This window comes from Etheostoma cragini, chromosome 14 (genome assembly GCF_013103735.1).
Source record: "Etheostoma cragini isolate CJK2018 chromosome 14, CSU_Ecrag_1.0, whole genome shotgun sequence".
NCBI lineage: Eukaryota > Metazoa > Chordata > Actinopteri > Perciformes > Percidae > Etheostoma > Etheostoma cragini.
Window position 1 is genome coordinate 12,029,194 of NC_048420.1, and position 11,372 is coordinate 12,040,565.

At 41.8% G+C, this 11,372-nt stretch overlaps 1 long non-coding RNA gene across 1 annotated transcript; it reads right to left on the reverse strand.

The window, feature by feature from the left end:
• Window positions 1-4,578: 4,578 nt before the first annotated feature.
• Window positions 4,579-11,369, reverse strand: LOC117957277. Its single transcript, XR_004659461.1, has 2 exons — window positions 10,604-11,369; window positions 4,579-5,016 (listed from the first exon to the last, which is right to left on the reverse strand). It is a non-coding gene; the product is annotated as an uncharacterized LOC117957277 (long non-coding RNA).
• Between the last annotated feature and the right edge of the window lie 3 nt (window positions 11,370-11,372).

Consider the following 11,372-nt stretch of genomic DNA (forward strand, 5'->3'; position numbering starts at 1 on the left):
GAGAAATGAAGTTCAAGTCAATTTATCTCCTCTGCAAAGAGACATGAGTTTTAATCCATCTCCATAACCGGAACCGATTACACCTCAGGTGTCAACACAGTGATGAAATATAAGGATTTCATTAAAATCACAAGCAAATTCCCCCAAACTACAAGCCATCAGCCCAGAGAGGCTTAGCAAATGTTGACATTTGCATTATCATAGTCACACTGCAGCAGCTTACAAGTGCTTTCAGGGGCATCACAAAACTTCTGACTGCCCGTTCCCGCAACACGGCTCGGTGGGCTTTACAGGGAATCTGTGATCCGAATCCCTCCATCAACGCAATGAACCCTTCAAGGGCAACGCCTCGTTCAAGGACCCACCCACACATGCAGGCACGCGCTTACAACCAAACACTGACATACAGATGCAGTATGTGCATCAGACAGATTAGATTGTGCAAATATTAAGTGAGATATAACTATAAAATTGAAGAAATCATATCCTCATTTTTACAATGGTTGGCAGTTAGCATTTGTGAACTCCCCTATGACACTGGCAATGCAGTTTGTGTATTGCATAAGTTCTAATAATGGCCTTGATAGTTCCTTTTGGCATATTAATGCACCTGAAACTGGATGATTTTCTTTCTAGCAAGTCACCTCATGTTGCTTTGAAAGTGTTATAAGAGTGTTTTTAAAGCTGACAAATGCTGACAGTGAACCTGCTATGTCCTACCTATGTACTGTAGACGTGTTTATTACTTAATTCTTGTTAAGTTACTATCTGTTTCCGTTATGTTTTTACTCTGTCCGAGCATACAGTATAATGTTGGTAATGGCTTTTTTGTGTGCTGCCACAGCTTCATTGGGTGTAATTGTCTTTTGGTCATTCTTCCTGTCACAGTGAATGGAATTCTTCTTCCAATCTATTGGGATTTTCTGTCAGTGTTTGCTCTGCTGCAGGTAAACAGACGTAGACTGGATACCCGGTGATTTGATTTTGCCCTGCGGCTCCTTCTGGAAACTCGCACATTTAATTCTCCTGCTTCAGTTCACAATTTTGCAGGAACCAATCACAATCTGGCTTATCTACCTGGCAAGCTATTGGTGGGTTTAACACGACACAGTAGAGAAGCGAACAAGCAGATTCTTGTTTACATTCAACATGGCGGCCGTCACTACTGGATGTGAGTTGTGCAAGATCAGATTTAAAGGGTTTACGCCATAACGCGTCATAATAAAATTTGTGAAATCCCTAAAATAATTAACTTTTCTCATTACAAACAATAACAAAAGATGGAAATCATTTCGAAGACGTTTTAGCTATCTATGATTGTTTGAATGCTAACGTTAGCTCAAAAAACCATTCAAGTGACAACCTTTGTTGTGTTTGCTTGCTAGCTTGTAGCCAGCAGTGAACGAACTTCGTTATGTAGGTCCATTTTTACTGTATTGACTTTATATAAGTCACCGGTTAGCATTTTGAATGCTACTTGTCGCAAAATCATTCATGCACAACTCACGTCTGCACTTGTGCAAAGTGACGCATGCGTGACTCACATCTGCACTCGACTCACATCGGGTAGCGGAAGCGGCTACCGAACGCCACCGAAGCAGCAAACCTGTTCATGCCGCTGTAGCTTCTACGTCACCCGGATTATTGTTCTGATTGGTTGAGGACTTTCCAATTGCGTACAGAGTCATTTGAACTATGCCCGTTAGTCACGGCTCTTTTGCAGAGAAAACACAGAGCAGACTCCCCAGACCAATGCTCAATCTCAAATCTAGCTTACCTTAGTCCGGTGATAACCAGACTAAAACAGACTCTCTTTGAAAAACTACCTGAGCACATGGAGAAAATAAAAACAGAAAGGGTGGGGACTTTGAATGTCCTGTCCCTGCACCACACTGAAACACCACACCACTGCTACTGTATATAAAGAGTCTTTCACTAGTGTCCTTTGGGTATATCTACAACCTCAGTGACCTCCACAGCCAGATTATTGAACATTATGCAGAATTTTTGTTGCTCAACACATGTGGAAAGTTTTAGTTTGTATTGACTGATGTGTCACTGTCACTCCTCCTGTCTGAAACTCTGTGAAAAGTGGCAGCTGTCTCTGAAGTGCTGCCTTGCTCACTTTTAATAAATCAACACTCTGCTCGCCACTCTCTCCCTCTCTATCCACTGCCTCTCTAGGTTCATCCCTTTCATTACTTATCTAATTCTGCTGCCTCTTCCGTCCTCGCTACTCTCTATCTCTGTTCTCTTTCCCTCCCTTTACTTTCCGCTTTTCTGCTTTTCTGTCTTTAGCTCTCCCAGCTGTGAATCTCTTCGTACCTCTCCTACAATCTCCAACTCCCCCGCTTTAATACTTAGCTTCCTTTTCCTTCTCTTTCAGGCTCTCTCTCCTTTCCGGTCTCTTTTTAGAAACTCTTATCATTACTAAGTTGCTTGAAAAAGAGCCGCGTCCTCTATTATCTCCCCTGGGGGTACGGGTATGTTGAGCATGTTCTAAACTAAGGCTCATGGTCCTTGGATAAAACCAGGTACTGGTTCCGTACTTTTACAAAGTGATGGCAAAGCTAGGTATAGTAAATGAGGAACTTCTCTTTCACTGTGCCATTTCTTCAGTATGTTTTCTCTTTATTTTCCATATGTTCCCAGTCTCTCCACCTTTAAAAAAAAAGGCCTATACGTGCATTAATGTGTGTGTGAATAGATATACCGTCACTGGAAAAGACTTAGGAAATGATGAAGCTGCCATATAAAGTACCCTAAGAAATGAGCCCAAAGGCAATCCTTCATCACAGTAGGCAAACCTGATTTCATGAGAACTCGGTGTCCACTACTTGTTGTTGTTTATTCTTTTGTCTATACCTGCATTTTAACATAAATGACTGCACATACAATAGTTGATTAGCCCGGATGTGATACTTATGATCTAAAGTATAACTTTTACTCCCGCTATCTCTCCCTCACTTATATTAATTATCTTTTCTCTCGTTCAGCGCTTAACATTCACTATATTTCACCATGTCATTATCAAACACGTCTTTTAATCTGGTGGCGTGACATTCAGCCCGGGGGGGCTTGCCATGTCATGCGCTACACACGTAGCCAATAGCAAACACAAAGTGATGAGACATCTGTAACATGAAGATTTTGCTCTCGACTCCCTCCCTCTCCTGACCCTGCCTTTAAGTCTCCCTCTTCATCTCCCCTGCTGTGAATTGAATAAATTGCTTGACTTGATATTGTTGCTGTAGCATTACTATACCAACTAGGCCATTTCGGGGGAAGTTAAAGTTGCAGTGGCAAGGGCGATAGCTCACTCTGCCTCAATATATAACTGCTGATTGCAGACACAAAGTGCAGTGGTGTGGGAAAATATGTGGCACAACAAATCCTTGTTAAAACCAACCAATCTGGTGGATCTCTGACCAGCTTACCTCAGCACACAAATGTTTCATTTAGCTAATAAGGTAAAGGTCGGGCTTTTGCTATTGAGGGTTTCCACATTTAAATTGTTTCAGACAGCAGAACGAGGGAGGGAGTATACGGTGTCTTAATGCTAGGCTAAGCTAACTAGCGCTGGCTTTAACTTCATACTTAGCTGTAAAAAATGAGATTGGTATCGATTGTATCTCCTAACTCCAGGCAAGAAAATGAACAAGTGCATTTCGAAGAATTGCAAACCATTTTTTTAATTTAGTCTTCATACCACTGATATTCTTTGCATTTGAGATGTCCAGCTCCAAACCAAGTGGAAAAGAAACTGCACCAACACAGGGCAAACACGGTCAGCCAATATCCCACAGCCTTCAGTACACAGCTTCCTTTCAATCCCACTGGTAAACAATATTTTTTAGGGGAAGATTGAAAACAGCAAGCACCCGCACCAGGATTTACATTTCAATCAAGTGACACCGCTGTCATAAAATGGCTTCATTTTCTCCCCTCTAAAACACACAAACACTTACACTCACTCCATTATTACAAAGAACCACACAAACGCACACACACACACCACTCTGACATCTCTTCCGCCATCTCTCCTCTTGTTATTGAGATGAGAACAAAGACAAAGGCTATCTCATGTCACGCTCCAACCTCTTCGTCTATGCTGTTCGTTTGGCTCCGACAGCCCACGTGGTCATGCCCAGCACCTTCCTGCCTTGCCCAGAGGTCCATCACTGTTGACCTTGTCAGGAGCTATTGCTTCACGATGATGTTTGCTCCCTGGGAAAGTCAAAAGTGCTGCTTCATTTGAAGCAAGGCAAGCCTCATGAAAAACCTATATGGCTTGCATGGTGTTTATGGTTTCAAAAGAATAATAGTCCTTGATGGTGCTAACTTTCCTCAAAACGTCTCAGTGCAAATGTCACCAGGCAGTTGTTTTCGTACGGCTGCAGCTATACGCGTGATCAGACATGACCTCAAACAAGAATTGAATCTAAACTGGAAACACTGAGCACACCCCATTATAGCCCAGAACAAATAACCATTGAATCCCATAATTTTTTTATTTGTTATTTGTTTTATTTGTACAAAGTTTTATTTGTTATAATTACAAATAAAACCGTACAAACATTTTTCTCTGAACTAAATCATTTATTATTTAAACTGTGAGAGAGGACAATATGTGGAATATGAAAACTACACTTGACAAGGTACAAGTTAGCTGCAAAGCAAGGAGCACACATACAGTACATACATACATGGACAGTATACATACTTAGTATTTAGTAATCATAATAATATTTAGAACGTGTGCATTGCATTGTTCCCCCTAAAAACATAAAAAGTAGCAGAGGGCATTTATTTTGAAGCAGTGCTGAAAGGAAACCTACGCCGTTGATTCTGGAGCTCAGTCCACCAGCGATGAGCAGACAGACCAGCAGACAGGCTACTCCACTGGCTGCAACACAAGACACGAGCGGGAAGGGGAAGCAGGACCCATGTCCTGTGTTGCAGCCTCTGGCCCAGCCAACAGGTCACTTTCAGATTGGGCCCGCAACAGCTGACCCCCTATGAAGAGGAAGACACAGAGGAAGGAAACGAGGGGGAGAGGGAGGGGGCAGAAAGACAGATAAAGTCAATTACAATAGATTCCTGTGTGAGAGATGGAGTAAGCAGGCGGGAGAAAATGAGAGGAAAAAAAAGTGACAGTGTGTCAGACAGGGAGAGGAGAGGAACATGAACAAGAAGGCTAATAGAATGAAGGAAAATACTAATGGAGAGCAAATGAAGAGCAAGAAAGATAGCGCTAAAAGGGCAATGCAACTCCACAGACACCACATTCATCACCTGGCCAATGAAAATAGCCTTCCTATAGCTACATATCATATCCACCTTTCTCTACACCTAGAGAAAAAGGCCATTCAGGCCCAAATTGCCTGACTAGAAGGTTAATGACTAGTGCCACTGCTCCACAAAAAAAATGTCTGTACAGATATGGCAGATTTGCAGCGTGTCATTGGAAATAAATGTAATCATTATTTTGGTTATGCGTTGCGTATTGAAAAGAAATCAGTTGGGGATGATTTGAGTGTGAAAATCTGAAATTTGTGTGCAACCAAAAGGCTGTCTTTGGTTCTAATGGGAAAGTGGTTTGTCATCACAGAGGCAGAAGGAATGCAATCAATTCCCTAACCAACTTCAAGTTCCTCTCTCTTGCTTTCTACTCGCGTCTCTCGAGGAGTCTGCAATGTAACTGGCATTAAAAGGTCAAAGCTAAGTGAACTCAAAGCAGCGTGTATCATAAAGGTCTGGAAATGTCATGGCTTCACAGACATGTCCTCATATCTGCAGAAAGAACATCAACAGGCAAAACAACTAAAATAATTAACCACCCTTTTTTTCTGTGACATTTACCCCAAGTTTCTGATGTGGCGTGTTCCAGTCAGGATCAGTCCTTTACATCAGCCTCAATGGGTAAACCAGACTTCTGCTTTTGTGGTGCGGCACGGTTAGGCAATCACATGACTGTCTTTCTCTCGCCTAGTTCCTTGCATGGAAATGGGTCTAACCTAGATTTGAGACTACAGGGATCTGAACTCAGAGGATAGATGAAAGGAGCTGAAGGACAAAGCAAGAAAAAAAACGAAAGTAGAGGAGAGCCAGGGGCAAAATTTAATTCATTTAACCCTTTTTCCAATTCTGAATAAAAAGCTTATAAAAGAGAATCTACATATTTTGAAGAAAAAAAATGTAAATACAGTTGGGATTTTAAATTGCTTTTTGTTATTGTTGTAAGACAAAATAACAAAGGAGTGAAGTCTTTGGATAATTTAAAGGTAAGGAGTGGAAAGTAGAAAGTCTGCCGAACACTTGGGAATGACTCTTTTAAAGTATGCTGTCAGGAATAGCTGATCTACTACATCAAGTGCATGAGGAAATACTGTGTATTGGCTCCTTTAGTAACCAAAGTCACAATGCATCTCTCCTTTCATATAGGACATTTGACAAAAAACAGTGACTAATGATGGATGGTGTATTACTGGAAACTGGTCAAAGCAACTTGGCTGTGGTGAAAAAGAGGCCACCCAGATTGAACATTTAATCGTTGTGAATTGCCTTTCATTACCACAGCAACAATGGGTTTTTGACACAATTGAAATGACTTTGTCAGGCAAAAATTGCTGCAGATGCAATGTGCAATTAATAGAACTTGTAATTTAAGTATTGACGGTGAGCCAATAAATCCCACGTATTCTCCACAATCAGGATAATGATCACACAGAGTGAAATGGATATTTGCCGTCCATCCCTTTAACTAAAAACCTTACCATTCGGAAAGATCCTCCCCTATTCAAAGATTCACACAATCGACTCCTCAACAATGGTCCATTGTGCCAGCTGTAACAATGGTGCGGCTCCTCTGATCAGTTTGTGATATGGAGGCAGATTTTAGTTTGCTGGCTGATCATGAGGAGAGAATATACACAGTACAATTCCTACATTCACAAGGAAATTGCTGGAGGAAATAAAAGAAAATCAGCACCAGATTTACAAATTTACATAATGCCAATGCCCCTATCTTTCCCCAAGCTCATTGTGAGACAGTCTACAGAGCCCAAGTAGTGGGGAAAAAAATACAGCTGTCAAATTACTCATGGGACACAGGAGGCAAAACACGTCACTGGGTCCCATTCATAATTTAACAGCGATGACAGTATGAATGTTTCCACAAATTCATAGGCATGCGGATCCATACATGTGCGTTAAATGTGCCTGTATGCTTAAGGTTGGTGAGCCTTGAAGATTGGCTCTGCAACAATCCATTAGCTGTCTGGGATTTAAAAGGGAAAAGAAATGTCTGGCAGCCACTTTGGGTGTGAGGCTTTGTGCCCATTCATTTACTCTTTAAGCAAGGCTGCAGGGAGTTGAATAACAAACAAACAGGCACCATCATTTCTACACGAGATTTTACACCATAGTCTTAGACATAACTTTTCACTTTTAAGCCGGACATCTAACCGGCAACTTTTAATGATGCTTTTAAATGACAACCATTTGATAAATCAGTTGGGGGCACACATTTAGGTAAACCCAAGGTTGACTGTTTGGTATCTGTCAAACACAGCAGTTAAACTTTCCCATCATACCTATTCAAAACTAATAACAAAGAGGCTTACTACCTTACCGTTAAAGTTGTGTACTCATGGAAAGCTTTCAATGCTTTCCAAGGCCTGTCTTTGAACACTAACCTATCATTATATTATGAAAAACACATAATAGAGGAAGGCTTTAATGTGCCTCGCTATTCCTCTTCTTGTTTTTCTCCAGGCATACACAACCTTTTACAAAGACCTTAGCTGGTCCCTCCACTGGGTCCCTTCCCCTCTTGTGAAAGAGCCACTGTTCTCTGTTGATCCTGGATGCCGGGATCATCCTGATCCAAACAAACCGTTTGTAGAATCAACACCTTTGTTCTCCTCAAACTGATTATGCATGGTGTAGCAAAGTAGTCTGTACCGGCAGCTCTGCTTCCCAAGCTCACACACCAGTCGGTGCATATGTTCACATAGGAATGTGCACATGCTCACTCTGCCTTGTTCAGGGACACACCAAAAACACATTCTATCATTGCCTAAAAACGGACTTTGATACTGAAATCTATAAATAATTTTGCTCTAAGGCACTGGTTTAAAAAAGAAAATGATGTGATAAAGTATGTAACAAGGTTGAATAACCAGATCACCTCCTTTTGAGTTTTTTTACAAGTTTGTCATATATGAAGCACAACTATGTGCGTGAAGGTTTTGTTGAAAATAGCCTAGGAGAAATACAAAGTTTCAAAGTTGAGAGACTTAACCCTCTTCACAAAAAAACCTCCACAGAGAGGGTTTTTAAAATGTAAATTATAAATCATATTTATCTCACAAAGTGGCTTTGTGAAACAGCATTTCAAAGCCATCTCACTACTAATTGCAAATGAAGCAAAATGAGAAGTCCTTGAAGAAATGTTTGAATGGGTGTTAACTCCAAAAGAAGCAAACTTACAATACAAATACAACTTCCAATCTTGAAATAGACAAAAGTCCTTTGAGCAAGTGATGCTGTGACCTTGGTTCTCTCTTACTCTGTGTTCCAGCGGGAGACCATACATCCACACTGTGATTCAAAGTGATGAACGCATCACAAGAAGATGGGGCACGGATCTAAAATGATACACTAAAATGATAAACGCGTCCTTAACTTAGAAGCAGACGTCCGGAATAGAAAGAGACACACACGCGCACACGTGCACACGCATACATGTTTGCACTGAGACAGAAGCTGCTCAAAGGTAGCGCATGTGGTATGAGCAAGACTGCACTAACAAGATGGTTGATACCACACAAAGGACAAAAACAAATGCAGCAATTATCAGGACACAGCATAAAAACTGGCTCACTAAATGACCGCTATCGCTAACAATTATTAATTGAAGTGAAAAAGTATGCTAAAATAGACTAATAAACTCAGCGATGTTCCAGCTGGAGATGTGTGAGAGGAGTTCTGCAGGGGAATGACCTCAGATAACAGCAGCAGACAAAATTGCATTTCTGCCATTCCCATCAGTATGCAGGAGAAAACTGATTAAAGCGGACCCTCGAGTTGGCATAGCTGCGCGACAGCGAGAAGTCATCACAAAGATGTAACACACACAGCTGACTATATCTTGCACTTAAGCGAGCACACACACACACACACACACACACAGCATAACAGCGCATTGTGCCTTTACTCCGGAGCTTTCTCAGCACTATTGGAGTTGGTGTAGCGTTTCAGAAGTGATGCTGGAGCTTGATGACTGCTGGGATTAGCTTTTTCCCTGCAGATGCTGACATGACACGTCTCTGCTCCCTTGTGACGTCCTCCATGTAGGTGAAAGAAGAGTCCTGCTGGCACCAATCCTGTCTCACCACAGCACAATGGAGACAAGCGTGGATCCTACATGGCTCAATGAGTGGTGCATTAATTCAGTTAGGGCTGCAGGTTCCATCATATGACTGTGAGTCAGTGCACAGCCAGGCAATTTTATGGTCCAGCTGCTAAAACTGATTCTAAAAATGGTTTGTCCACAAAAAGCATCAATTGTTACTGTGTGTTTCCTCACAGCCTTTAAAGACACTACCTGAGCGAGCCTGATAGTTAAATGCTAATCTCCATTGACTTCAGAGTTCTTGTTCGCTGCAGGAAATGCAGGTTAATTTATAACTACACACATCAGTGGAGAAGTATTCTACAAGTCTTTGATGCATTTTCATCATCTAATCACAACATGCATTTGGGTCAAATTACTGTGAAACCTCAGAATCTGTGGATAATACTCAGCCTACCTTCCCATCACTGTCCCGGCTCCTTTTCTTTTCAGCAGTAAAGACGGGATGAGGATGTGGTCGCAGTTTGAGGACAATGTCATGCTATCTGTCTGCAGGCAGTCGGCCAGCCTGCCAGCCTGTCTTCTACTGTCCCTAGTGAATCGCGATTCCAATTAGTCCTGGTAGTGAGGGGAGATCCGTTTATCCCCGGACTTCGCGAGGAGCTGCACCGCTTGGCTATTTCAGTCTCATGAGGAACAGCCTGCCTGACAGCGCCTGATAAAGTGAAGATTTACTCGCCGACAAAGTGAGGAGCAATCCCTCACACTTTAGTTTACTCCGTCAATTTCTGCGCGCTCTATCCTGGCCTGTGATTTAATATCTCTTCAGTGTATAGTGGCACCCCCACTCCCCTCTCTCCTCACACACACACACACACACACACACACACACACACACACACACACATACAAAGACATACCTTGAATAAAACATGTTCAAGGCTTCACAGCCTCAACATGTTTTAAATGCAATTAAACCATGATGAATACAAACATATAAAATAATAAACTCACTATAAAAAGGGGAAAGGGGTATTGCGTATAGCCCTTAGTCCACTGCCCTATTAGTAGCCTATATGCCAAAGTTCCAGAAGACAGAACATGATTGGATCACAATTATAACTTAACAATTGAATAGATTACGTCAGAAGCCATAGCTGATAAACTGCAAGGTGCTATGGTAACGCTAAAATGTCAGCCTTTGGTGAAATTTGAATCATTTTGTCATAAATGAACGTGACTAACCGTTATAGACAGGGTAGCATCTTCCCGGGAAAAGATGTGCGTCAAACGCACCGGTCCCACGATCAGTTCTTGGGGACCCTGAGACGAGCAGAGAAGTAGTAGAAGGCAAGTGCTGAATGAATCCCCGTCTTGTGAGAAAAAAAACCTCTGTGGAACTTATGTCTGGCCATCTCTTTCCCGGACATATCTGACCGGGTTTCCTCATTTGTTGTCCGCACCCCAGAGGGTACAAATCGGTGCGCACTCATATGCGTCTCTGCTGTTGCTGCTTCCAGATATACAATTTCACATTGCAGCTCTTGTTCCTCCGAGCAGAATTCCCCTTTAGACCTGATGCAATACTTACATTGGATCCTACAGGAGTTTTGGAGAGTCTTATATCTGTGTCTGATATGTTAATGTCTTCTTGTTGGAAACCTGGTTTGTTAGTGCGCAGGATACAGCAATAATGGTGTCAATACAGTCCAATGTCGTCTAACATCGGTAGCCTAATTCTTACTGTCAGTGTCCAATAAGATCTAAGGAATGATGACATCAAAGTACATCTGTTCAGTAGAGCTAGGCTGCGGTAAATTAATAACTTATCTTAGACACGCAGTCATGATTTAGTGTGTGAGTATTTCACTTTGGTTGCAGATAGATGTGGTAATTGTCTTCACAAGTTCTGACTCCAGACAGCTGGGCTTGTTAATAATTCCTGATCAATCCTTTTACAACTTAATCTTACATCTGATGGATTTGTAATGTAAAAGAAATTATGAATTTAGTT